Raw genomic sequence first — 23,379 nt, 5'->3', positions numbered from 1 at the left:
CTAATCTGTGGTGCCAGGAGCAGTTTAATTGCTAGCCAGGTTCCACACAGAAACACAGAAGTATTTAGGCTGGAAGAAATCTTTAAGATCATTGAGTCTGACCACTAATCAAACAGTGCCAAACTTGCTGCCAAACCATGTCCCTCAGCACCACATCACCACGGCTTTGAAATACCTCCAGAGATGGTGATTCAGCCACTTCCCTGGACAGTGTCCAATCTAAACCTCCCCTGGTACAACTCGAGGCCATTTCCTCATGTCCTATCATTTGTCTGGGAGAAGGGGCTGACCCCTACCTCATTCCAGTCTCCTTTCAAGGAGTTGTAAAAGTGAGAAGGTCTCTCCTCAGCCTCCTTTTCTTCAGGCTCAACAATCCCAGTTCTTTCAGCCACTCCTCACAAGCCCCTTTCTCAGACCCGAGCTGTCAGATCGCAGGTCTCCTGTCTCACTTCCCCTTGTCCTTTCCCTCTGGATGTGCCAAAGTTCTCCAGAACTTCTGCTCCCACACAAGAGCTGTGCTGAGGATAAACCCATACTGATGAACAGTCAGGCAGCAGTGTGCTCCTGAGACACCTGGAAGATGCCTTCAAGGGGCAAGTAAAAGCTTCTGCATAATAAACGATGAGATGGTGCTGGAAGCTAATGTATTGCAGATTCACAGATTGCATCAGGCTGGAAGGAAGCCTCAAAGGTCATACCATCCAACTCCTCTGCAGTCAGCAGTGATCTCCAGCTAAATCAGGTCCCCCAGGGCCACATCAAGCTTGATCTTGAATGTCTCCAGGGATGAGGCCTCAATCACATCCCTGGGTAACCTGTTCCACTATGTCACCATCACAGACATACTCTGCAAGAACTTGAAACCTTTAATTAGGTTAATAAAAAAAATGTGTAAAGAAAATTCAGTGGTTACATCAAAAACCAGATCCTTAAAGGCCATGAGAAACTTCAGCCACGTTTTGTTGATAGTCTAGAACAGAAGTCCTTGGGTTTTAAGCCACTTTGCTGCTTGTGTTCACAGAATTATAGAATAGCTTAGGTTGGAAGGGACTGCAGAGATTGTCTGCTCCAACCTCTTTGCCATGGGCATGGACACCTCTCAACTACACTTGGTAGCTCAAGGCTTCATTCAACCTGGGTTTGAACATCTCCAGGGAGGGAACGTCCACAACCTATCTGGGCAACCTGCTATAAGGTCCCCCAAGAGTGCTCTCTTCTCCAAGCTGCACAATCTCAGCTTCCTCAAGCCTATCATCATAGTAGAAGTGCAGAAGTGCACAAGCCTTTGGATCATGTTTGTGGCCCTCCTCCATACTCAAACAGTTCCATGTTCTTCTTATGAAGGGGACACCAGAACCAAACACAGTATTTGAGGTGGAGTTTTGGAGGACTGTAACCCAAAAAGTACATATGACTGCAGTACTACAGTAAGAACTGAGATTCATAGAAAGTACTTCTTCTCAGGTCATCAACTTCTAAATACTAAAAGAAGATTCTCCTTGAAAGACACTGTGCCCTGTGATAGGACAAGTGGATACAAACTGGAACACAGGAAGTTCCATTTCAACACAAGGAGAAACTTCTTTACTGTGAGAGTGTCAGAGCCCTGGAACAGGCTGCCCCAGTTTCAAGACCCATCTGGATGCACTCTTGTGTGACCTGCTCTGGGTGATCCTGCTTTGGTAGGTGGGTTGGAGTCTTATCTTTGGAGGTCACTTCCAACCCCTGCCATTCTATGATTCTATGACAAGTCCTTAGGATCCACAGAACATAACACCCTCTGACTCCAGCACTAAAATTTAAACCCAGCCATTACATCAAGTCAGCATAGGAATAAAATTCCATATGAAAACATTTAAAGTACATTAGATTTTTGGTCAAGATGAAAGGGTGAAAAGAGGAAAAAAAAAAACAACCCCAACCCAGAACTCAAGCAATCTATTCTAATTGGGTTCCCATGGTAACTGTACAATTGGGTTTTTCAGTCTAACATCCCAAAGGCCCAATGCACACTTGTAAAATATACTTCAAACAGCCTGAATTGTTTTTACATTACAGCACTCCCAGGAAGATCAATTACTATACATCCCCACCCTAACTATTAGTGGCAAGAGATGTTAACACTATTGGCCATATTAACATAAGTCATGTAAAAAAAAAAACAAGCCAAACCAGCTCACCATCGTTATACAGAACTAATTATGCAATTCAGATGCATCACCCATGTTCCCAATCATAAACCAATCCCACTCCTGTCACAAGATCCTGTTTCCTGAGTGGTAGAAATCAACCCCAAATACATAGCAAACTCATTTGGTTTCTCATATTGATTTTGAGGATAAACAGAATCAATCATTAATAATTACATTAGAAGATGACCCATAGGGGTTAATCATATTCTTAAACTCTTGCTATGGAAGCAAATATTGCTGCACATAAAAACAACACAACTGAAAAGCATCTCAACCCAGGCCATAGAATCACAGAATCATAGAATCAACCAGGTTGGAAGAGACCACCGAGATCATCCAGGCCAACCTAGCATCCAGTCCTAGTCAGTCAACCAGACCATGGCACTAAGTGCCTCATCCAGGCTTTGCTTGAACACCTCCAGGGACGGTGACTCCACCACCTCCCTGGGCAGCCCATTCTAATGCCAATCACTCTCTCTGACAACAACTTCCTCCTAACATCCAGCCTATCTCTACCCCGGCACAGCTTGAGACTGTGTCCCCTTGTTCTGTTGCTGCTTGCCTGGCAGAAGAGGCCACGCCCCACCTGGCTACAGCCTCCCTTCAGGTAGTTGGAGACAGCAATGAGGTCTGCCCTGAGCCTCCTCTTCTCCAGGCTAAACACCCCCAGCTCCCTCAGCCTCTCCTCACAGGGTTTGTGTTCCAGGCCCCTCACCAGCTTTGTTGCCCTTCTCTGGACACATTCCAGCACCTCAACATCTCTCTTGAATTGAGGAGCCCAGAACTGGACACAGCACTCAAGGTGTGGCCTGACCAGTGCTGAGTACAAGGGAAGAATAACCTCCCTTGTCCTCCTGGCCACACTGTTCCTGATGCAGGCCAGGATGTCATTGGCTCTCTTGGCCACCTGGGCACACTGCTGGCTCATCTTCAGCTACTATCTACCAGTACCCTCAGGTCCCTTTCTTCCTGGCTGCTCTCCAGCCACTCAGCCCCCAGCCTGTAGTGCTGCTTGGGGTTGCTGTGGCCAAAGTGTAGAACCCTGCACTTGGCCTTGTTAAATCTCATCCCCTTGGTCTCTACCCACCCATCCAGCCTGTCTAGGTCCCTCTGCAGGGCTCTCCTACCTTCCAACAGATCCACACCTGCTCCTAGCCATTGGCTCCTACCCATTGCCAAACCAGAACAAGGAGCACTCACTAACATGTAACTCACTTTAAAGGTTAAATATAATCATAGAATTGTCACACAACTGCTTTGGTTGGGAAAGACCTCTAAGCTCATGCAGTCCAACCTTCAACCCATGACCACCATGGTGATTAAAGCATGTCCCACAAAGCGCCATGGTCTCGCATTTCTTGAAAGCCTTCAAGGACAGCCACTCCACCACCTCCTGTGCAGCCTGTTCAACAGAGTTGTTAGTGTTCCATTAAAAAAGAAAACAAAACCCAGAAGCCATCACAGGCTTTTATTAAAGAGTTTCTCTTAGATTAAGCACTTGACCTTGTTGGGCCTCAATTTAACTCTCTGAAAGCACAACCCAGATCCAACTAACGCTTCTACATAAGCCTTTTATCCACTAGCCAGAGTCTCAGAGCTAAAAGGAATAAGGATCCACACCCACTAACCCTTGATCAAAACCAACTAATTTACTTCTCTTCCAGGAACAAAATCAAACTGAGGCCAGTTTTTAAAAGCCAATCTCATTTCTCAATCAACCAGATATGCTGGCATGTCACGGACTGAAGTCAGGAAATAAGCATACACTGATAGAATACTTTTGGTCAGAAGAGAGCTTCAAGATCATCAAATCCAAGAGTTAACCTGACACTGCCAGGTCACCACTAAACCATGTCCATCAGCACTACATCTACACAGCTTCAAAACCCTTCCAGGGAAGGAGATTCCACCACAACCCTGGGCAACCTGGTCCAGGCCATGACAGCTCTCAAAGGGAAAAAGCTGTTCCTTGTGTAAAACCTAAACAGCCCCTGGGGAAACATAAAACTGTTTTCTCTCATCCTATCACTTGTTCCTTGGGAGAAAAAAAAATCAACCAAAAAACCCTCAATCCCCATTTTGCTCCAATCTCCTTTTAGGGACTTGTAAAGAGCAATGAGGTCTGCCCTCTGCCTCCCTTCTTCGAGGATGAACAATCTCAGTTCCCTCATTTGCTCCTCACAAGATCTGTTCTCCAGACCCGTCACAGAATCACAACCCTTCTTTGGGAACACTCTCTATTTCTCACCTCAACACATTCTGCATTCAGAAATCTCACTTCTGACTCAAATGAGCAGCAGCCACAGGTGACTATTCCAAGTCCCATAGCTCAGCTTCAGGCTGAGCAGTGAAGACACTTGCTGAGGGAGGTGTTTGAGGCCCCTTCCCTGGAGACATTCGAGGTAAGGCTTGATGGGGCTCTGGGTGACCTGGTTTAGTGGGGATGTCCCTGCTGACTGTAGCAGGGTGAGATTAGATGATCTCTAGAGGTTCCTTGCAGCCTAGACCATTCTATGACTGTGATCTGAAGCAACACTGCTTCTCCAGATGCCACCAGTTCCTTCTGTAAGGATTGTATTTCACTTCCCTTAACCAAGAGAACAGGACCTCCATCAGCAGTGCTGGTTCACCACCATTTAACCTGAAAAGCGGAGGTCAGAAGAACCTTTGTAAACCTTTGTACTAATGAACTCCCTTCTTCCACCATGACATGATACAATCCCAGAATGGTGGGAGTTGGAAGGGACCTCTGGAGATCATTTAGTTCAACCCTTATGTTAAAGCAGGGTCACCCAGAGCAGCCTCCCCAGGATCAAAACAGCCATGTGGGTTTGGAATCGCTCCAGAGAAGGAGACTCCACAAGCAATTTTGGGCAGCCGGCTCCAGGGCTCCAGCACCCCTCACATCAAACAAGTTTTTCCTTATCTTCAGGTGGAATCTGCTTGGTTCCAGTTTGTGCCCTTTGTCCTGTTACTGGGAACCACTGAGAAGCATCTGGTCCCATCCTCTTGCCACCCATAGGTCCCTTCAGCTGTTGCCAAGCATTGAGATGATCCCCTGTCAGCCTGTTCTTCACCAGGCTCAACAGCCTCAGCTCTCTCAGCCTTTTCTCCTCAGAGATGTTTCAATACCCCTCATCTTCATAGCCTTTGCTGGACTCTCTCCAGTAGTTCCCCATCTCTAAGGTGATTAAAGGTGAGTAAGTTTTTCATCACCTTCAGAACCTCTGATGCATTGAGAATTTCAGCTGCACATTCAAATTTTTCAAGTGACATGAGTAGGTATCTGAAATGATTTACACCAAGATGAGGTGCTTTTGCTAGGCTGATAATAAAAATAGTCATTAAAGAAATAACTTCAAAAAGGATTAGCAAAAAGGCATCAAAACAGTGACATCTCCAAAGAAACTTCCAGTGTTATTCAGCTTCCATAAAACTCCAAAGCCACACAAGCTTTACTGGCATTCAAACACATTTGGTTTGTTTAAGCAGTGGTCTAGACCACACAAGGCACACATCAGCTTTAAAACTAAATTAACTAAATTTTGTGTTTCTGGGGAACACTTCAACACAGGTTTGGTCTGGTTTTATAACCTGGTTGATCCTGTAGGTATGTGTTTAGCTTAATGCTGACTGAAACATACTTGTATTGGATTCTCCTATTTGAGTTACAGGAGAAAATTTAACACAGGGTGTTTTCTTCCATCAGGAAGGTTTTAGTCATACCTCCAGGTCAATCAGCACAACTGAAGCCCTCAGCAGAACATCTGTAGACAAACAACATTCACAGAGGCAAGAGCGAGCAGAGGTAAACTCAACAACTGGATGCCTGTAGGAAGGACACTAAATGCTTTTAATTGTGACATTACTAAGTTCAAATTTCCAAACCCATCCAAAACATGCTGGAAAACTGTCATTATCTAAGAAAGTAAGCCCCCTGAAATTAAAACCTCATTGTTTTTTCTCCTCTAGACTAAAGCAAGCTGAAGTGGGGGCTTCTTCCTTTCTACAACTACCCTAAAGGAGGTTGGTGTGAGGTGGGAGTTTCTTCCCTCTGGTAAGAACACACGAGAAAACAGTCTGAATTTGCACCAGGGGAGGTTTAGGTTGGACAGCAGAAGAAAGAACTTCCTCACTGTAAGGGTTCTCAAAGACTAGAAAAGGCTGCCCAGGCAGGTTGTTGAATCCCCATCTCTGGAGGTGTTTAAAAGACATGCAGATGTGGTGCTGAGGAATATGGTCTATCAGACGACATGGTCAACTTAGGTAACATCTGGACTTGATCTTACAGGTCTCCTCCAACCAAAGTGATTCTGTGATTCAGCTGCTTCTCACCAGACTTGCTCTCCAAACCCTTCACCAGCTTCATTGCCCTTCATTGGACCCATTCCAGTGATTCCATGTAGTGTGGGCCCCAAAACTGAACCCACCACTCATGGCACCTCATTAGTACTAAGTACAGGGGGAGCAGAAATCCTGGTGATTGACTGGGTTAGGCGCTGAATGACTTCAGCAGCATTACAAACAGGAAATGGTTCTAAGGCAGGAAACCTTTACCAGCATCAGACCAAACGCTAACGCCTTCAGGATGTCTTTAGAAGTTTTGCACATTAAGTATTTAACATTGTTCTGTAAAATATAAAATGAGATGTTAGCATCTATCACAAGCAATGAGATTTGTTTTTCTTTGGTAGTTTGTTCTCTTTTTTTAGCTTAACTTTCTTTGCAGTTAAGCCACATACCAGGAAGAACAGCTAAGTCTTGAGGCTGATGTCAAATATCAACAAATCAGGACCTACAATTTGTTTCTACAAAGTCCCAATACCAGAAAGACCATCAGTGTTGAAATCACCTTTCAGTCACCACAAATGAGGCTTACAGCCTTTGTATCAGAGGTAGAGGTCATGGCTCATGAGAAAATCACGTTTAGAGCGTAAGAGGGTGCATCAGCCTGCACACCAAGGTTTAAATCATGAACATCACTTGTTCTCACAACTACAAAACCCTGATTGCTCAGGAACACTACAAAATCACTCACCCACACCTCTGCTATGTTCTCCTCTGGAGTCCTTGCATTACTGCTTCTTCTAAGTTTCCCTTGTCACTGAAATCCATTTAAACTGAATTTCTCTGGTGCAGCCTCTCCACCTTATCCTCACTTCCCATAGTTTAATACTTTTTTTTTTTCCTGCACAAGTCCTTAAATTAGCCATTCAAGGAAACCCCTGATAACCTTCCCAAAGGGCATGAGCTTCTCCTTCAGGCTACTATCCCTTTAGTGATGCCATTAACTGATTCTCTACATACGTTAAGCATTAAACAGTGGTGACAAGTTAATTACAGAGTTATCAAGAGATAAAGTAGTCACGGTAACACAAGTTGCAATATAACTACAACAGTTTCCTATAGAGCTTCTGTTCAGTTGCTGGTGTAATTGGTGTAATTAACTTGTCATGGATCAGAATGCAGATAGGAATTGCTAAAGCCACCTTGCAAGCTCACAGGGCTACATCTAATTTTTTTTTATCCTTCTGAAGCTTGAGGCTTTGAGTAGAATTGTCCAAACTCAGGACATTTCTGTTTAAAAAGAAAGCAAACAAGAACTTTTTACTTGGAAAAAACTGTCACAGAGTGACAAAACATTCAAGAATGCAAGAAAGCAACATGACAAATTTCACGTAACTGAAAAACTAAAGACTTCTGGTCTTAGATTGATGTATCCTGCACTACAGGGGTGATTTTTTTTGTCCCAGAAGCAGTAAGTTTTACAAACATCTCAGCAGTCATACATTAACGAATCCTAAGCATCTTTTCTAACCAGCTAGGGGTTGCAAGGGATATCTGGAGATCAAGTTCAACTTCCCTGTCATGGCAGGCTCACCTAGAGAAGGTCACACAGGATCATGCCCAAGCAAGTGTTCCCTGAGATGGAGACACCTCTCTGTACAGCCCACTGCAGCACTCCATCATCCTTGAAGAAGTTCCTCCTATGTTTAGATGGAACTTATGTTAAGTATGTGCCTGTTACCCATCTTGCAACCTGATGCCACTGAAAAAAAGACTGGTCCCATGTTCACAGAATCACAGAACTGTCAGGGTTTGAAGGGACCTCCAACCCCCCTGTCATGGGCAAGGACACGTTCCACTAGATCAGGTCACCCAGAGCCACATACAGCCTGGCTTTAAAAATATCCAGGGATGGCACTTTCACCATCTCCCTGGAGAACCTGTTCCAGTGTTTCACCACCCTTGTGGTGAAGAACCTCTTCCTAAGATCTAACCTGAATCTAGCCTCCTCCAGCTTGGATCCATTTCCCCTAGTCCTATCACTACTCAACACCAACTTTCTCATAGGCCCCTTTCAGATATTGGAAAGCCACAGTAAAGGTCTCCTGGGAGCTGTTTCTTCTCCAAAGTGAACAACTCCAGCTCTCTCAGCCTGTCATCTTAGAAGAGGTGTCCCACCCTTGAAGTGTTTGCAAGAATTGATGAACATGCCTCCCACCCCAGTCTGCTCTTTTCCAGACTAGAGAGACCCAGTTCTCTCAGTCTTTCTACATAAGAGAGATGATTCTATGATGAAACAATTCCATGACTCTGTGAAGTTAAAAGACAAATCAAGCCAAAGATGAAAGGTGGACAGGTTCAAGAGGGCAAAAGCCCAAACACAAAATTAACACCTAAAGAAATACCTTGGGTTAAAAACCAGATATTCTACAGGATCTGTAACTCTGCTTCAAGGCTGCAAGCAGCAGCCCCAAAATCAGAGCCAGGCTGTCCCACAATTAGTAACTTTTCAGGTCTTGAAACAACAGGCAGGCACCTCAGCTCTGCTCTCTTCCTGCAGAGACCATACAAAGCTTTCCAAAAGGGGTGCCTGTGTACCCATGGGAGTATAAAGCTGCTAGAAGACTTTCATCCCAGCAGATCCTCTGTGGGCTTCCACACTACACGGCAAGGAGGCATTGTAACGCGACAGAAGATCCCTCCATCATGGCTCTGCTTAAGCTGCATTTCCATGCAATGGAAGGAAGACCAAAGGCCAGAGTAGCAGTTCAGGGAGAAAAAGCTCCTGCACTGCCACTTTTGGTCCCCTGTGCATTAGGGAGACAGGCAGGGCTCAGAGGTCAAAACCTTCATCAGGTTCACAAGGGAACCCTGTCATCTAAGCATACCCTTCCAGAAGATAACCCTTGTCTTCTGTGCAAGGGGGGCACAAATCTGGGTGCAAGAGTGATGCTGTGACAGACATTTTTAAACTGTTATGCCTCAGATTACAGAAAATGGAGGCCCCTCTACATGAACTGCAGAGACTGCACCTTACCATTTAATATGAGCTCCGTTTCACAACAAGAAGATACAACTCAGTAACAGGTTTATTTGGGAGTTAGGAGCGAAAATAATATAGTATCACCAATTCTTTACATGTGCTTTGTTTCAAAGCTGTGTGCAGTTACATCATACTCATTTTAAAAAGGCTTTTAAGTCAACAGCAAAACATTTCAGTGTTAGCATCAATTAGACATATTTCATTTGAGTGCATCTTCATGCTAATCTGAGCTGACCACAGGCTGCTGCCGGGAAGCAGGGTGCTGCCATCCTCTCACCTACTGCATTGCTTCATCCCCATCCCAACGGAAACCAATGCTTTTAGAAGTGGCTCAGTTCCCACGGCAGATACCAAACTGCTTCCTTTGGGCAAGGGAAGCATTTGGCAGAGACCAGGGCAGGAGTAAGGCCTAGGGCAGCTCACCAGCAGCTTGGGGCTCAGTTTTGTAACTCTGCTGGAATGGTATCCAACACGTGGGCCTGCTGCCTGCTCTAGCAGCAAAGGCTTTGGGATTCAAGCAGGGATATTCCTTCTTCTAGGCCCTGCAGGCGGCCGTGAACGTGGATACTAGAGAGCAAAGAAACCCCCATCACTTCTGGGTTGTAAGACCAAGTAAAACTTTCAGGCAGTGACAAGCACGAAGGGGCTGTGACAGCTCATCCTTAGCACAGCTACCCAAAGTGACACAGACGGCGCTGCCACGGCCCCGTTACCAGCAGCAGCCCCAAACCAGCCCCAGGCGAACGCCATCTCCACCCCCCACCTCCAGATCCGGCCATAACGCGGCCGGTCCAAGCCCGTGGAGGCCGCCCCGAGCCCGCCCAGTCGGGTCCCGCAGCTGCACAGCCCTCCCGCGCACCTGCCCCCGAGGAGAAGGAGGAAGAAGGACAAAGAGGCGGCCGGAGACGCTCCGGACCTGCAGCCGCGACGAGACTGGCGCCGCCGAGGAACCTGTTCCGGTCAGGCGGCGGCAGGGGAGGCGCCGCACTGCCGGGGCGGAGCCGCTGTGCCCCGGTACAGGGGCGGAAGCGAGGAGCCCGCGGAGCGGGCCCGGCCTGGCCGCGCGGCTTGGCTTTGCCTCTCAGCGCTGCTCAGCCTCCAGGGCTAGTCGTGTGCACAGAGCCTCCTAGCTAGCTCTGCCAGGGCTGCTCCAGACCAGGCTCGGAAGAGCATCACACACATCTCACCCTGCTTACGTAGCCGGGGCGGGTAACGCAGGCCACCAGCGCCAGGCTCAAAGCCAGAGTGGGCTCCTGCAGGTCACACAGGTGGTTAGAAACATGGATTTCGGTGCAAGTGCGCTTACAGTGTAACGATTCGGGGCAGTAGCACAGGAGAAGTCAGAGCTTGCATAGTGCTGAGCCCCTGCTCCTTGGTTCTTCCCATGATGTGTTTGTGGCTGCTGAATCAATGCACCATGTGTAGGAAACAGAATGCAGTCCTTGGAACTGAAATGGGTTGTTTAATACCCTTTAGGCTCATGAGAGGAGACCTTGCTCACTGTGACTCCTTGAGCCAGGTAGTGGTTGGTCTCCAAAGTAACAAGCAACAGGACAAGAAAGAAATGGCCTCAAGTTGCATCAGTGAAGGGTTAGGTTGGACGTGAGGAGCAATGTCTTCCCCCAAAGGGTTGTCAGGGCCTGCCTCAGGCTGCCCAGGGTAATGATGGAGTCAGCATCCCTAGACAGATGCAGGGCTGTGGAGATGTGGTGCTGAGGGATGTAGCTTAGCGCTGGCCTGGTAGTGGTGGGTTAATAGTTGGACTTGGATGATCCTAGAGGTCTCCAAAGCAGAATGATTCTGTGACTGCCTTTCATTCGGCTTGCAGTTTGCAGCGCGATGATGAAAGGCAACAGATGAGGACTGGAAGCACCAATGAGTTGTCCTTCTTCCCCCCATTTCCAAAGTTAGGGAAAGGATGGGGACAGTGAACTAAACCAGAGTTTGCAGAGAGGGAAGCACTTGGCAAATCCGACTTCCAAAAGAGCGAGATAAGCAGGAATGAAATGCCAGAGGAAAGTAGACTATAGGGTGAGGTTTATTTGAGGACATAAAGAACCCAAACCAACAAACAAAAAAAAACCCAAAGCCCTGAAAAAACAAGATGAAAAACACAGGACAAGCCAGGAAAGTTTGTAACAAGAAACCACAAATTTTCAAGCCAGAGAATCTTTCGCTGCCTGACTCTTAATCTAAATTATATCAGTGAAAGTTTTGTTAGTCATGTTATGTGACTCAGAAACTATCACAAAATGTAGGAATCCACTTGGGAAAGATCAGAATGGGGGGGGGGGGGGGGGGGGGAAGTCATGACAGAATTTTGGAAGTCCTTTTTTTCAAAGGGAATGAACACAGAATAGCATCGTGTCAGTGCATATGTGTTACATTTTGGTCCAAAGAAATAGAAGAGAGCATGCAAAATGCAGAAGTTTCCCCTATGTAATTGAAAATATTTCTGCAATGGCTGCTTTGAAGCAAGCTTGTAAAAGGGCAACGATTCACACAGGTGTGTATAAGTCCTGAGACCATCTGCTGAGTTTAGAAGTAGTATTCTTAACATCACATCTAGTTTTACCCTTTGCTTTCTGGGCTGTTAACTTTGAGTCTGTCAAGGAAATGTGAGCAAGGAATGTTTACCACCCTATCTTGCTTTACTATCTCCTTAGGCAAAGCATTGGCCAGAAGTCACTGTTGAAATTGTTCTCAGATAGTAAAAATATCCAGATCTTCCACACCATCCTGCTAATTGCAGCCTGCAGTTTGGAAGAAAAGTGATCTGTGGATCTGTGTGATCTGTGAAGGATGAATTACAATCAATGTAAATGGTTTTATGATCACAGAATCAACCAGGTTGGAAGAGACCTCCAAGGTCACCCAGTCCAACCTAGCACCCAGCCCGATCCAGTCATCTAGACCATGGCACTAAGTGCCTCAGCCAGTCTTTCCTTGAACACCTCCAGGGATGGTGACTCCACCACCTCCCTGGGCAGCCCATTCCAATGCCAATCACTCTCTCTGCCAACAACTTCCTCCTAACATCCAGCCCATACCTCCCCTGGCACAACTTGAGACTGTGTCCCCTTGTTCTATTGCCGGTTGCCTGGGAGAAGAGACGATGATGAATCCAGATCTTATGATATAGACCATAGAATTGTTTAGGCTGGAAAAGATTGAGTCCACACCTTAACCTAAGACTACCACCTTGGCTCATAAACGACGTCTCAGTACCACATCTGCAAAGTTTTGTAATCCCTCCAGAGATGGTGACTCCATCACTGCCCTGGAGTCAAGATTTGACAACCTTTTGGGGGAAGAAATTGTTCCTCATGTGCAACCTAAACCTCCCCTGGTGCAGTGAGGCTGTTTTCTGTTGTCCTTTTACCCACTACTAGGGAGAAGAGACCAACCCCTATCTGGCTCCAACCTCCTTTCAGGAAGTTGCAAAGAAGGTCTTCCCTCAACCTCTTTTTCTCCAGGCTGAACAGCCCCAGTTCTCTTAGCTGCTCCTCATGAAGCTTCTTCTCTAGACCTTTGCTCTAAATTTTATGGATCTGGGCAGCCTGTACCAGGGCTCTGATACTCTCAGAGAAGGAAGCTTTTCATTATATTCAGATGGAACTTTGTGGGTTCTAGTTTGTGCCCATTGCTTCCTGTTCTGTCACTGGACACCACTGATATATGGTCTCCAAGTCTGACCTGGGGTTGTTAGTTCAGGTGCTGAGAGTCTGATCCTGCTTGTTCCTGTCATGTGAATAGTGAGTGAAAAGGTGAAGTAGAATTTTTTGAGTTGTCAGAATTGAGTTGTTGAATTTCTCAGTTGTCAGAAGGATTCATTAATACCTCCTAAGTATTAGTGAATGTTAATGTCCTGTTTTGGAAACTTCACTCTGGTGTATTATTGCTTAAAAATGGATTTATTCTATTTGGAAGATATTAGCATTCCACATTAAAGTGAAACTGGATGAAATCTCTCTGTCCTGATATCCTTTGCTCAAAAGTAGCCAGTTGTTAAAACTTTGTCAGTGGAAACTTCCCCAAAATACATATTAATCTTTTCTGACTCCTCTCCCAAGGTGATCTCCTTATTGCCTGCAGCATGAAAATTGATTATCTTTAATATGATTTTAGTTTGCATTATAACAGGATTTGAATGAGGAATGTAAAATATCCAACTTAAAACCTGGCATCTTGGGTTTTGGTGGTGGATCTACAGGTTGTGTGTTTGCACTATAAAGAAGTGTTTCTCTGCTGATTCTTGCTCCACTGGACTGACACTTAATTCAGTGTCATATACTTCTGTCAGCAGAAAGAGGCAAAAAAGTTACTCCTGATGGGTTTTAACTCTGCCCTCGGAATGATGAACATCTTATTCAAATATCCTCCAGTCCTTCAACTCTCCAGATTTTCATCTTTCTTACCTTAAGTAAGCTCCATTATAATTTCAACTACTCAGCTTTTGAATTTCCACCTAACTGTCCTTTAAGCACAAGACTGAGGAGACTGTTCCTCATTAGATGCATCATTGGTCAATGACATCAATGTGAACAAAACATATCAAAATACACGTTGTGGAATCATAGAATTGTTTCATTTGGAAAAGACTTCTAAGGTCACTGAGTCCAGCCATCACCTTAACACTTACCGTGGCCACTAAACTGTGTCTCAAAATGCCACGTCCACATATTTCTCGAACACCTCCAGACACTGTGGCTCCACCACCTCCGTGGGTAGCCTGTTCCAAGGTCTGATATATGTAACTCCCCTTTTTCATGTACATAGGTCTGCTCCTACTACTGTAGTTGGTATAAGTTGTTAAACTTCTTTATTAAAGTAGCTATGAGGGCAACCTGATGTCAGTTTTCTTCCCAGGAGTTTCCAGTGTTCAGTTATGACATTTCCAGTGTGGCTCACTAGGATTAAAGCTAGTAGGGAGGTTTTCATAACACCGATCTTGTAAGAACATACAGAATTTCTAACATGTTTTTCAAGTCACAGAATCCCGGAATCACATCATGGTGTGGGTTTGAAGTGACCTCTGGAGATCATCCAGTCAAACCATCCTGCTAAAGCATGATCACCCACAACAGGCTGCCCAGGATCACAATGAGCAGGAGGGTTTGGAATCTCTTCAAAGAGGGAGACTCCACAATCTCTCTGGACAGCCTGCTCCAGGGCTTTGCCACCCTCACACCAAAGAAGTTTCTCTTCCTGTTCAGATGGAACCTCCTGGATTCCAGTTTGTGCCTGTTGCCCCTTGTCCTGTCTCTGGGCACCATTGAAAAAGTCTGGCACCGTTGATCATATTGATCAGTCTAGCTATTGATCAGCATTGAAAACATCCCTCTCAGGCTGCTCTTCTCTAGGCTAAACAGGCCAGGTCTCGCAGGCTTTCCTCTTCACTGAGAAGCTCCAGGTCCCTCAGCACCCTTGTAACTAATGCTGGACTCTCTCCAGTAGTTCCCTGTGTCTCATGAACTAAGAAGCACAGAACTGGACCCAGTACTCCAGATGTGGCCTCACTAGGTCAGAGTAGAGAGGAAGGAAAATCTCCCTTAACCTTCTGGCCACACTCTTCTTAAAATGCCATAGGAGACTATTGACCTTCTTGGTCTCAAGGGCACTTTGATGACTCATAGGCAACTTGTTTTCCACCAGCAGCCTTAGCCCCTTCATGTCCTGTGTCTTTGCTTCTTACTTGAAGCGGTTTCCTTCAGCTCTTTATTAAGCCTTTTGGTTGCAAGCCATAGCTCACTGAATGTGGCATTTCCAGGTAGAGGATAGTATTTTCCTGAGACTGGAACATCTGTCCACAGCTGAGTGCAAAATGCCCTTCTACTGACAGCACAGGAATTTGCTTCCAAGTAAACTTCATCTTAAACCAGCACATAAACTTTGAGGTCAAAGAATGCACCGGAGTGGGATGAAAACCTAAAAAAAAGAGTGTTTTATTAAAGGCCTTGGGATGTGAATTCACAGATATTTCAGCCTGGATTAAATTCCTTGTTAAGGACTAACCTCTGAAAGCACCTACTTTGTGCAACATCTGCTGTGGAAGAGAGACTTGGGCACTGGAGCTGTAACTACCCTCATATTAGCTTGGGAGAGAAACAGATGGAGTGTCAGGGAAGATGTAGGATTGAAAATCACTCTGATTTGGACCTCACTTGTACTTCTTTAATTTCCCCCCAGAGAAAATTGTCAGATTGGAGCACAGGCATCGTACATTTCTCTTGCTCTGTGTATGTGGCTTCTGAGTCAGAATCCGGCCTCCATCACTTCCTATGCTCTGGTGACCTCTCTGCATGAACCTCCTCAGCTGTGAAGAAGTGCAGCAATGTAACCTCATATGATTTCACTCCAAGTAAACAAGGCTTGCCTTTCACATTTAGAAACACCAGGAAAGAAAGAAAAAAAGAAAAAAGAAAGGCTGAATGAAACCAGAAACTGTGATTTCATTTGCCAAGGAGTTGCATTTTCTCAGCAGCAGGGATGTGTCCTGCAAATTTAAATCTGGAAAGTTCATGTCAATACAGGGTTGAACACTTGACCGGGGCACATTATGTGCTTTACTTGGCCCTGAAGGAGTGTGTGTGTGTGTGTTTGTGAAAAGCACTCTCAATCTCCTTTCAAAATAGCAGATATTAAAATAACTTTTTAATACTAGAAGGAATCACTCACACCAGATTTTTGTTTGCAGCACATGGTGGGACTTTGTTGTGCACATTATTTTAACTGCTGTGAAATGATGAGAATCATAGAATGGCTTAGGTTGGAAGGGACCTCAAAGATAATCTACTTCAACTCCCCTACTATGGGTGGGACTCTTCTGAACTAGACTTGGTTGCTCAAGAGTCATCTAACCTGGCCTTGAACACCTCCAGAGAGAGGACATCCACAACCTCTCTGGACACCACCCTCATACTGAAGAACTTCTATGTAAGATCCAGCCTACACTGACTCTCCCTGAGCTTAAAACCATTCTCCCTAGTCCTGTTGCTAGGCACCCTTATGTGTAGCCTTCCTGTAGCTTCTCCTCAGGTATTGAAAGGCACCTATCAGGTTCCCCCAGTCTCTTCTCCAGGCTGAATAACTCCAGCTCCCTCAATCTATCCTTATAGCAGAAGAGCTCCAGACCTTGGATTATCTGGACTTACTCCAATAGTTCTGTGTCCTTCTTATGATTTGGACATCAGAACCCATGTGCAGTATTTGAGGTGGGGTCTCACAAGACAGAAGGAGAAGAATCACCTCTCTTGACTAGCAGGCCACAGCATCTTGATCCAGCCTAGGATACAGTTTGCATTATGGGCTGCATGAGTGCACTGTGTCTGAATGGCTGTGTGAGTGCAGGTGTCTCCAGTAACCTCAAAAGGAGTGAAATTTGGATGATCCATATATAAGAAATTAAGTCTAAGGTGTAGTTACAAAGAAGTGTGGTTTTCTGGAGCATGTTCTTCAGTCTAAGGAAGAGCAGACTGGAGGTTTGAAGGCAAAACACATCATGGCACATCACAGGTTGCCCAGGGAGGTCATAGATGCCTCCTCCTTGGAGATTTCAAGGCCAGGTTAAATGTGGCCTTGAGCACTCTGGTCTAGTGGAAGGTGTCCCTGCCCATAGCAGGGAGTTTGAAACTAGATGATCTTTGAGGTCTCTTCCAGCCAAAATCATTCTATGGATCTGAATTTTCAGCATCAGCTGAGATTATTACGGAACAGTGCTGCCTCAGTAAGAGGAGAATATCTTCCTTGCATAAAAATGTGAATACTGAGGGGTTCTGCAGTAAAATTCCACAATTCTTCAAATTTGAGGGAGTTCAGGTAAAGATCTGTGCATACTGAATTGCCATCATCTTTGAAATAATTTGTAACCCACATTAATAAAAACTTTTTCTCTCCTTCTTCCCCCAAAACATTCTCCAAGTGTGTCTGATTCCACTTTTAACAGGGGTGAACTCATCTCTATTATGAAAACACAAAGTAAGCTCAGAGAGAGGGCATGTTGAGCAGGAATACAAGTGGTTCCTGCACTGGGAGAGGAAGGAAATTGGGTGGTTCAGAGTGTAGAATTACTGGTAAGTTAAGAAAGTGTATTTTAGTAGACAAACCTTCTTTGGTACTTACAAAGAAGCTTGGCACAGGGAGAAATATGATTTCCTGGAAACAAGGTGCTGGGACTTGTTTGCCAGCCACTAAAGCCTATAGGGAAATCTAATAGCAAACTCTGAAAACAAAAGGGATATTAGCAGAGATTGCCTTCTTCACAGAATCACAGCGTGGTAAGGCTTGGAAGGGACCAATGTTTGGAGAACATCCAGTCCAATCCCCCAGCTAAAGCAGCAGTACCCACAGGAGGTTGCCCAGGACCATAATGTCTAGGTGGGTTTGGAATCTCCAAAGAGGGGAACTCCACAACCTTTCTGGGCAGCCTGCTGCAGGCCTTCAGCACCCTCACACCAAACGAGTTTCTCCTGTTCAGACAGAACCTCCCGGGCTCCGGTTTGTAACCATTGCCCCTTCTCCTGTCACTGGTCACCACTGACAAGAATCTGGCCCCATCCTCTTGCCCTCCACCCTTTAGCTCTTGCAGAGCATCGAGCCCTTTCAAGCTGCTCTTCTCCAGACTTAACAGTCCCAGATCCCTCAGCCTTTCCTCCTGACAGAAACACTTCATTCACCTCAGCATGGTCATAGCCCTTTTATGGACTCTCTCCAGTAGCAACTCATCTCTCTTGAACTGTGGACCCCAGAACTAGACCAAATACTCCAAATGTGGCCAAATGTTTCATAGGTTCTGCTTCAGCTGATTTAGTTATCTCCTGGCTGCTCCATTCCAGAAGTTGCTGGAAAATGCTTTGACAATAATGATGAAGTTAACCACTATAAATTTTATCTGTTCTGCTATAGAGAAACGTGTGTGGTGTAAACCCTTATAAATGTTAAATAAGTGGAATTTTTAGTCAATAAGGCCACTGATAAATGTCCTGCTAAATTAAGTGTGCCTAGAGTCCTATATTTAGTGGAGCTGTTGCAGCTATTGCCAAGTTCCAGCAAAGCTCAAGCATCTCCAATAATTATTACAGCAAAATTTACAGTGTATGTTTTTTTGCTGTGGACATATTTGCTGGATGAAATGTGGGACATGAGCCAACAAATGTAAACTTGCAGGCCAGAAGGTCAGTTTCATCACAGGCTGCATCCCCAGCAGCATGGGCAGCAGGTAGAAGGAAAGGATTCTGCCCCTCTGCTCCAATTTACTGAGACCCCACCTGCAGTATCTGTGGCCAGCTCTGGGGTCCTTAGTTAGAGCAGGACCAGAGGAGTGTACAGCAATGCTGGAGGCCTTCTGATGTGAGGTCAGGCTGAGAGAGTTGGAGCTGTTCAGCCTGGAGAAGAGAAGGCTTCAGGGAGGCTTTGTACAGCCAGCAAGAGTAGGGAAGTGGTCGTGCCCATGTACTAATGAGGTCTTGAATCCTGGGTTCAGTTTTGGGCCCATCACTACAAAAAAAGACACAGAGATGTTGCAGAGGGCTCAGAGAAGAGCAACAAAGCTGTTGTAAGGTCCAGAGAACCGGTCTGCTGAGAAGTAGCTAAGGGAACTGGGTTTGGTTAGTCTGCAGACAAAAAACCCTGAGGGAGACCTCGTTGTTCTCACATGTCCATGAAAGGAGGATGAAAACAGGTGGCGGTCAGTCTCTTGTCCCCAGTATCTTTTACTGAGCCACCAGAAATTGTGCCAGGGCAGGTTTAGATTGAAGATTAGGAACAATTTCTTTGCTGTGAGAATGGTCAGGCATTGGAACAGGCTGCCCGGAGAGGTGTTGGAGTCTCCATCCCTGCAGGTGTTCAGGAAACATGGACATGGCACTTTAGGACATGGCTTAATGGCCATAGTGGTGTTGGTTTGGTGGTTGGGCTTGATCTTAGAAGTCTTTTCCAACTGAAACAGTTCTGTGATTCTGAATGAGATGTGTGTTTACTGTGGTGCTCTGGAAATTAAATCAAGTTTTCAGTTTGTTTCTTGTGTCCTCACTGTGTCTGCATGTCATGCTCTTTTCACTTGCTCCCTGGGATAGGACAAGGAGCAACGGGTTTAAGTTGCAGCACAAGAGGTTTTGCTCCAACACAAGGGGGAACTTCTTTACTGTAAGGGTCCCAGAGCACTGGCACAGGCTCCCCAGGGAGGTTGTGGAGTCTTCTTCTCTGCAGACTTCCAAGGCCTGTCTGAATGTGTTCCTCTGCGATCTGTGTTAGATAGGATTGTCCTGCTGCAGCAGGGGGGTTGGACTCAATGATCTCCTTAGGTCCCTTCCAACCCCTAACATCCTATGATGTGCAGGGCTGTATGGGTGCACTCTGTAAAATCAGGTATTGTTTTCTCCAAAATGAATCCACTTGAAGTGGGTCCTAACCTGCCTCCAGCACCTGTGGAAATGAGCTTTAGGATTGCTGGGTTGAAAACGTGCGCTCAAATGTGTTGAGTGTTTGATACTATTTTTCAAACTGCCAAGGAGATAATGTCAGAGCATTTCTGAAATGGGAGAGTAACATCGAGATATACAGCAGCAATCAGCTCACATCAGCCAAAGTACAGCAAAAAAACCCTGGCTGGAGGAGACCACTACAGAATTTCCATTTTCATTCCCTGTGTCAACAGCTTTGTAACTTACCTAGCAGATTGTTTTATGTTTTCCAGACATATTCTCAGTAGACTACAAACACTACATTCAGCTCAGCCTTCAGAACTCAAAGAATTAGATATGCTGTAGTTTATGAAATGGATGTTTATGAAAGTATCCTTTGTTTGAATGGCTCAAAAAACCCAACATGAATTCCAACTTTGACAGCGTAAGCAGAAAATAAGAGGGCCATAGTGATCTCCCAAATGTAGCCTTAACTATTGAGGTTCTCATATTGAAAATGCAATTTTCTGTCTAGATGTTTATGAATGTCTTCAAATTCCCTTTCATAATAGCCCCTTTTTGACAGGCCTTTTTCAACTCTGAAATATGAGAAGAAAGGTTGCTGCAGAATGTACTATATACCATTACTGGAGGTACACCTCTGTCCCTCAAGCCAACAGCACTCTTTGGGAAGTCAGCAATGATATATGAGTCTGTAGGAAGTTGCAGAGCACAAGATCCATTGCAGAGAAGCTGGATTCTTTTACTGAATCACAGGAAGTTCTGATGCTAAAATACTGTGTGACACTTCAGGGAGCATCCCTATGGAAAATGCATGAATTCTATGTGATTTTACAGACGGGGGGGGGGGGGGGGGACGGACAACTCCAGCCATGTGTAGTCTTGTCCTGATGTGAGCTGGAGGAGAAGTAGCTCTGGTCAATGCTGAGACTTCCCAGCTCAGGCTTTGCGCCTTCTGAAGTGCAGGGCAGAGTTGCACAGCCAAAGGCTGCATCTAGCAAGGGGAAATTTGATGGGAAGAGTTCCTTCCAAGAGCTGGGCTGCACAAAAATTCTGAGACTTGCCCCTGGGCACACCAAGGCCTCTGCCACAGCTTGTGCCACACCTTGGGCTGCAGCGAGGAGCAGCCAGAACAGGGGACCCTCAACTGTTCAACAACGGATTGCAGCCCATGGATAGCATCTGCAGGAGAAAGCTGAGGGATCACCAGGGTCAAGCCTCTTCTTCAATGGCTGGTATCATTTAAAGCTCATCTAGCCCAACCTCCCTGCAGTCAGCAGCACATCTGAAACTAGAGCAGGTTGCTTAGAGCCCCAGATAACCTGACTTGGAATGGTTTGAGGGAATGGACATCTAACACATCTCTGGGCAACCTAGGTCAGGGTTTCACCACCCTCTGTGTTAAACATTCCTCTCTTCTCTCAAGTCTGAATCTGCCTCTTTTAGTTTAAACCATCACTCCTTGTCCTCTGACCTCAAGCCCTGCTCAAAAGTCTGTTCCTAGCTTTCTGATCACCCCCTTTAAGCACTGAAAGGCCACTAGAAGGTCTCCCAGGAGCCTTCTCCAGGCTGAGTAATTCCAACTGTCTCATCCTGTCCTCCCAGCAGAGAGGTTCCAGCCATTGCATTATTGCTGTGGCCTCCTCTGGACATCCTCCAGATAAAATAATACACAATCATTTTGTAAATATAACTGTAAGTAACAGTCACTTTCAGTTGTATCCATGGCTGTTGTAAGAAGGTGCCAATGTCCAGGGTCAGTGAAGAGGAATATTCTGCTGTAGAGCAGGGATGGGAAGTCACCTGGCCAGGAGTGCTGGACCTGGCTGTGTTCCTTACACTTTCTGTGAGGTGACATCCCTCAGAAAAATGGGACTTACAGGACAGCTGAAGGAGGACATTTTGCAAAGTTAGGAGTGTCAGGATGAGGAGTGATGTCTTCAAAACTGAGGAGTCTGGATTTAGATTAGCCAAGGATAGAATTCTTCCCACGGAAGGTGGTGAGGTACTAGAAGAGGTTGCCCAGAGAGATTGTGGAGGCTCCAAGCCTGCAAGTGTTGAAAGCCAGGCTGGGTGGGGCATAGAGCACATTACTTTAGCAGGAGGTGCCCTTGTGCATGACAGGGGAGTTGGAGCTAGATGATCTTTAAGGTCTCTTTTAACCCAAACCACTCTGATTTTATGAAAACAGTCTTCAGGTGATTCTGAGTCCAGGAAATGCAGCTGGGAGGGAGATCTGCTCCCATGTGTTCATCGATGTACGCAAATCTATTCCATGTTCAGCTTTAAGTTGGTTTAATACTACACATTAAAATGCCAATTGACCTGCAACAGGAGCAAAAAAATATTGTTAGTGACATTAAGCACCTTAACATGAAATAATTCAAGTTAACCTGCAGCAGATTTTAAGCTTAAGCAAGTCCCTGGGTGGTAAAGGCAAAATGCAGACCCTGAAAAGGTCAGGCATTTGCTGAGCCCTCTGTGTGCTCCCAGTCCTGACAAAAATGAGACACAGGCAAAGGCAACTCCAGAGCAAGCCTCAGGAAAGGAAGGAAGCCTCTGTGAAACCAGAAGATGAATAATTGAAGCCCAGTATTTATTCTTTACTAGTATCAGGTGCTAGATTGAGAAAAAGTGCCCTGAAATTGTGCCAAGGGAGGTTTAGGTTAGACATGAGGAACAATTTCTTTGCTACAAGAGCAATCGGGCATTAGAACAGGCAGCCCATGGAGGTGGTGGAGTCACCATCCCTAGAGATGTTCAAGCAATGTATGGCCATGGCACTTTGGGACATGGTTTAATATCCATGGTTATGTTGGACTGAAGGTTAGGCTTGATGATCTTGGAGAGTATGTCCAAAGCAATTCTGTGACAACACAATACTACTCACCCATGAGCTTCCAGTTAGCCAAGTACTTCAGGTAACACCACAATACTACTCACCCATGAGCTTCCAGTTCAGCCAAGTACTCTAGATGACACCACAGTACTACTCACCCATGAGCTTCCAGTTCAGCCAAGTACTTCAGGTAACACCACAATACTTCTCAGCTGTGAGCTTCCAGTTCCACCAAGTACTTCAGCTAATCATGAGTAAGCAAAAAGAAGCAGCTAAACACAGAGGAGCTTAGCCTAAGTGAGGAGACCCAGCCAGTGCCTATGCAATGATGTTAGAGCAATCATGAAGCCTAGCCCTACCGAGCCGGGGGGCCAACCAGGCCCCCCGGCCTTTGAATCCCCTCCACCATTCACCCAGTGAGGCACCACAGGGACTCACCGGTGATGATCCGAGGAGGATCCTTCTGCCCACAATGGGCAAGCTTGGGGCTTGCCTTTCCTGGGGCCACTTATAAAGGGGCGTGGGCAGGGAGTGCAAAGTGGTCACACCTGGGGTGGGAGGAGACTCCAACAGGACACAGATTAAAAAGGGGAGTGG

General features: G+C 45.8%; 1 protein-coding gene and 1 long non-coding RNA gene across 3 annotated transcripts in view; both read right to left on the bottom strand.

The window, feature by feature from the left end:
- The window catches only part of MGMT (O-6-methylguanine-DNA methyltransferase), a 175,161-nt gene extending 164,572 nt beyond the window's left edge, over positions 1–10,589 (bottom strand). The window contains exon 1 of one of the 2 annotated variants that reach the window (XM_064145321.1): positions 10,382–10,589. The gene's annotated coding sequence lies outside the window, so the exon portion shown is untranslated. The remainder of the gene's footprint in view (positions 1–10,381) is intronic. The other variant, XM_064145322.1, reaches the window with a different exon arrangement.
- A 10,262-nt stretch (positions 10,590–20,851) lies between these two features.
- LOC135176322 (uncharacterized) lies at positions 20,852–23,289 on the bottom strand. Its single transcript, XR_010302606.1, has 2 exons — positions 22,941–23,289; positions 20,852–22,268 (listed from the first exon to the last, which is right to left on the bottom strand). It is a non-coding gene; the product is annotated as an uncharacterized LOC135176322 (long non-coding RNA).
- Positions 23,290–23,379: the final 90 nt, after the last annotated feature.

Source organism: Pogoniulus pusillus, chromosome 6 (assembly GCF_015220805.1).
Source record: "Pogoniulus pusillus isolate bPogPus1 chromosome 6, bPogPus1.pri, whole genome shotgun sequence".
Classification (NCBI taxonomy): domain Eukaryota; kingdom Metazoa; phylum Chordata; class Aves; order Piciformes; family Lybiidae; genus Pogoniulus; species Pogoniulus pusillus.
This window is presented reverse-complemented; position numbering and strand designations above follow the sequence as displayed.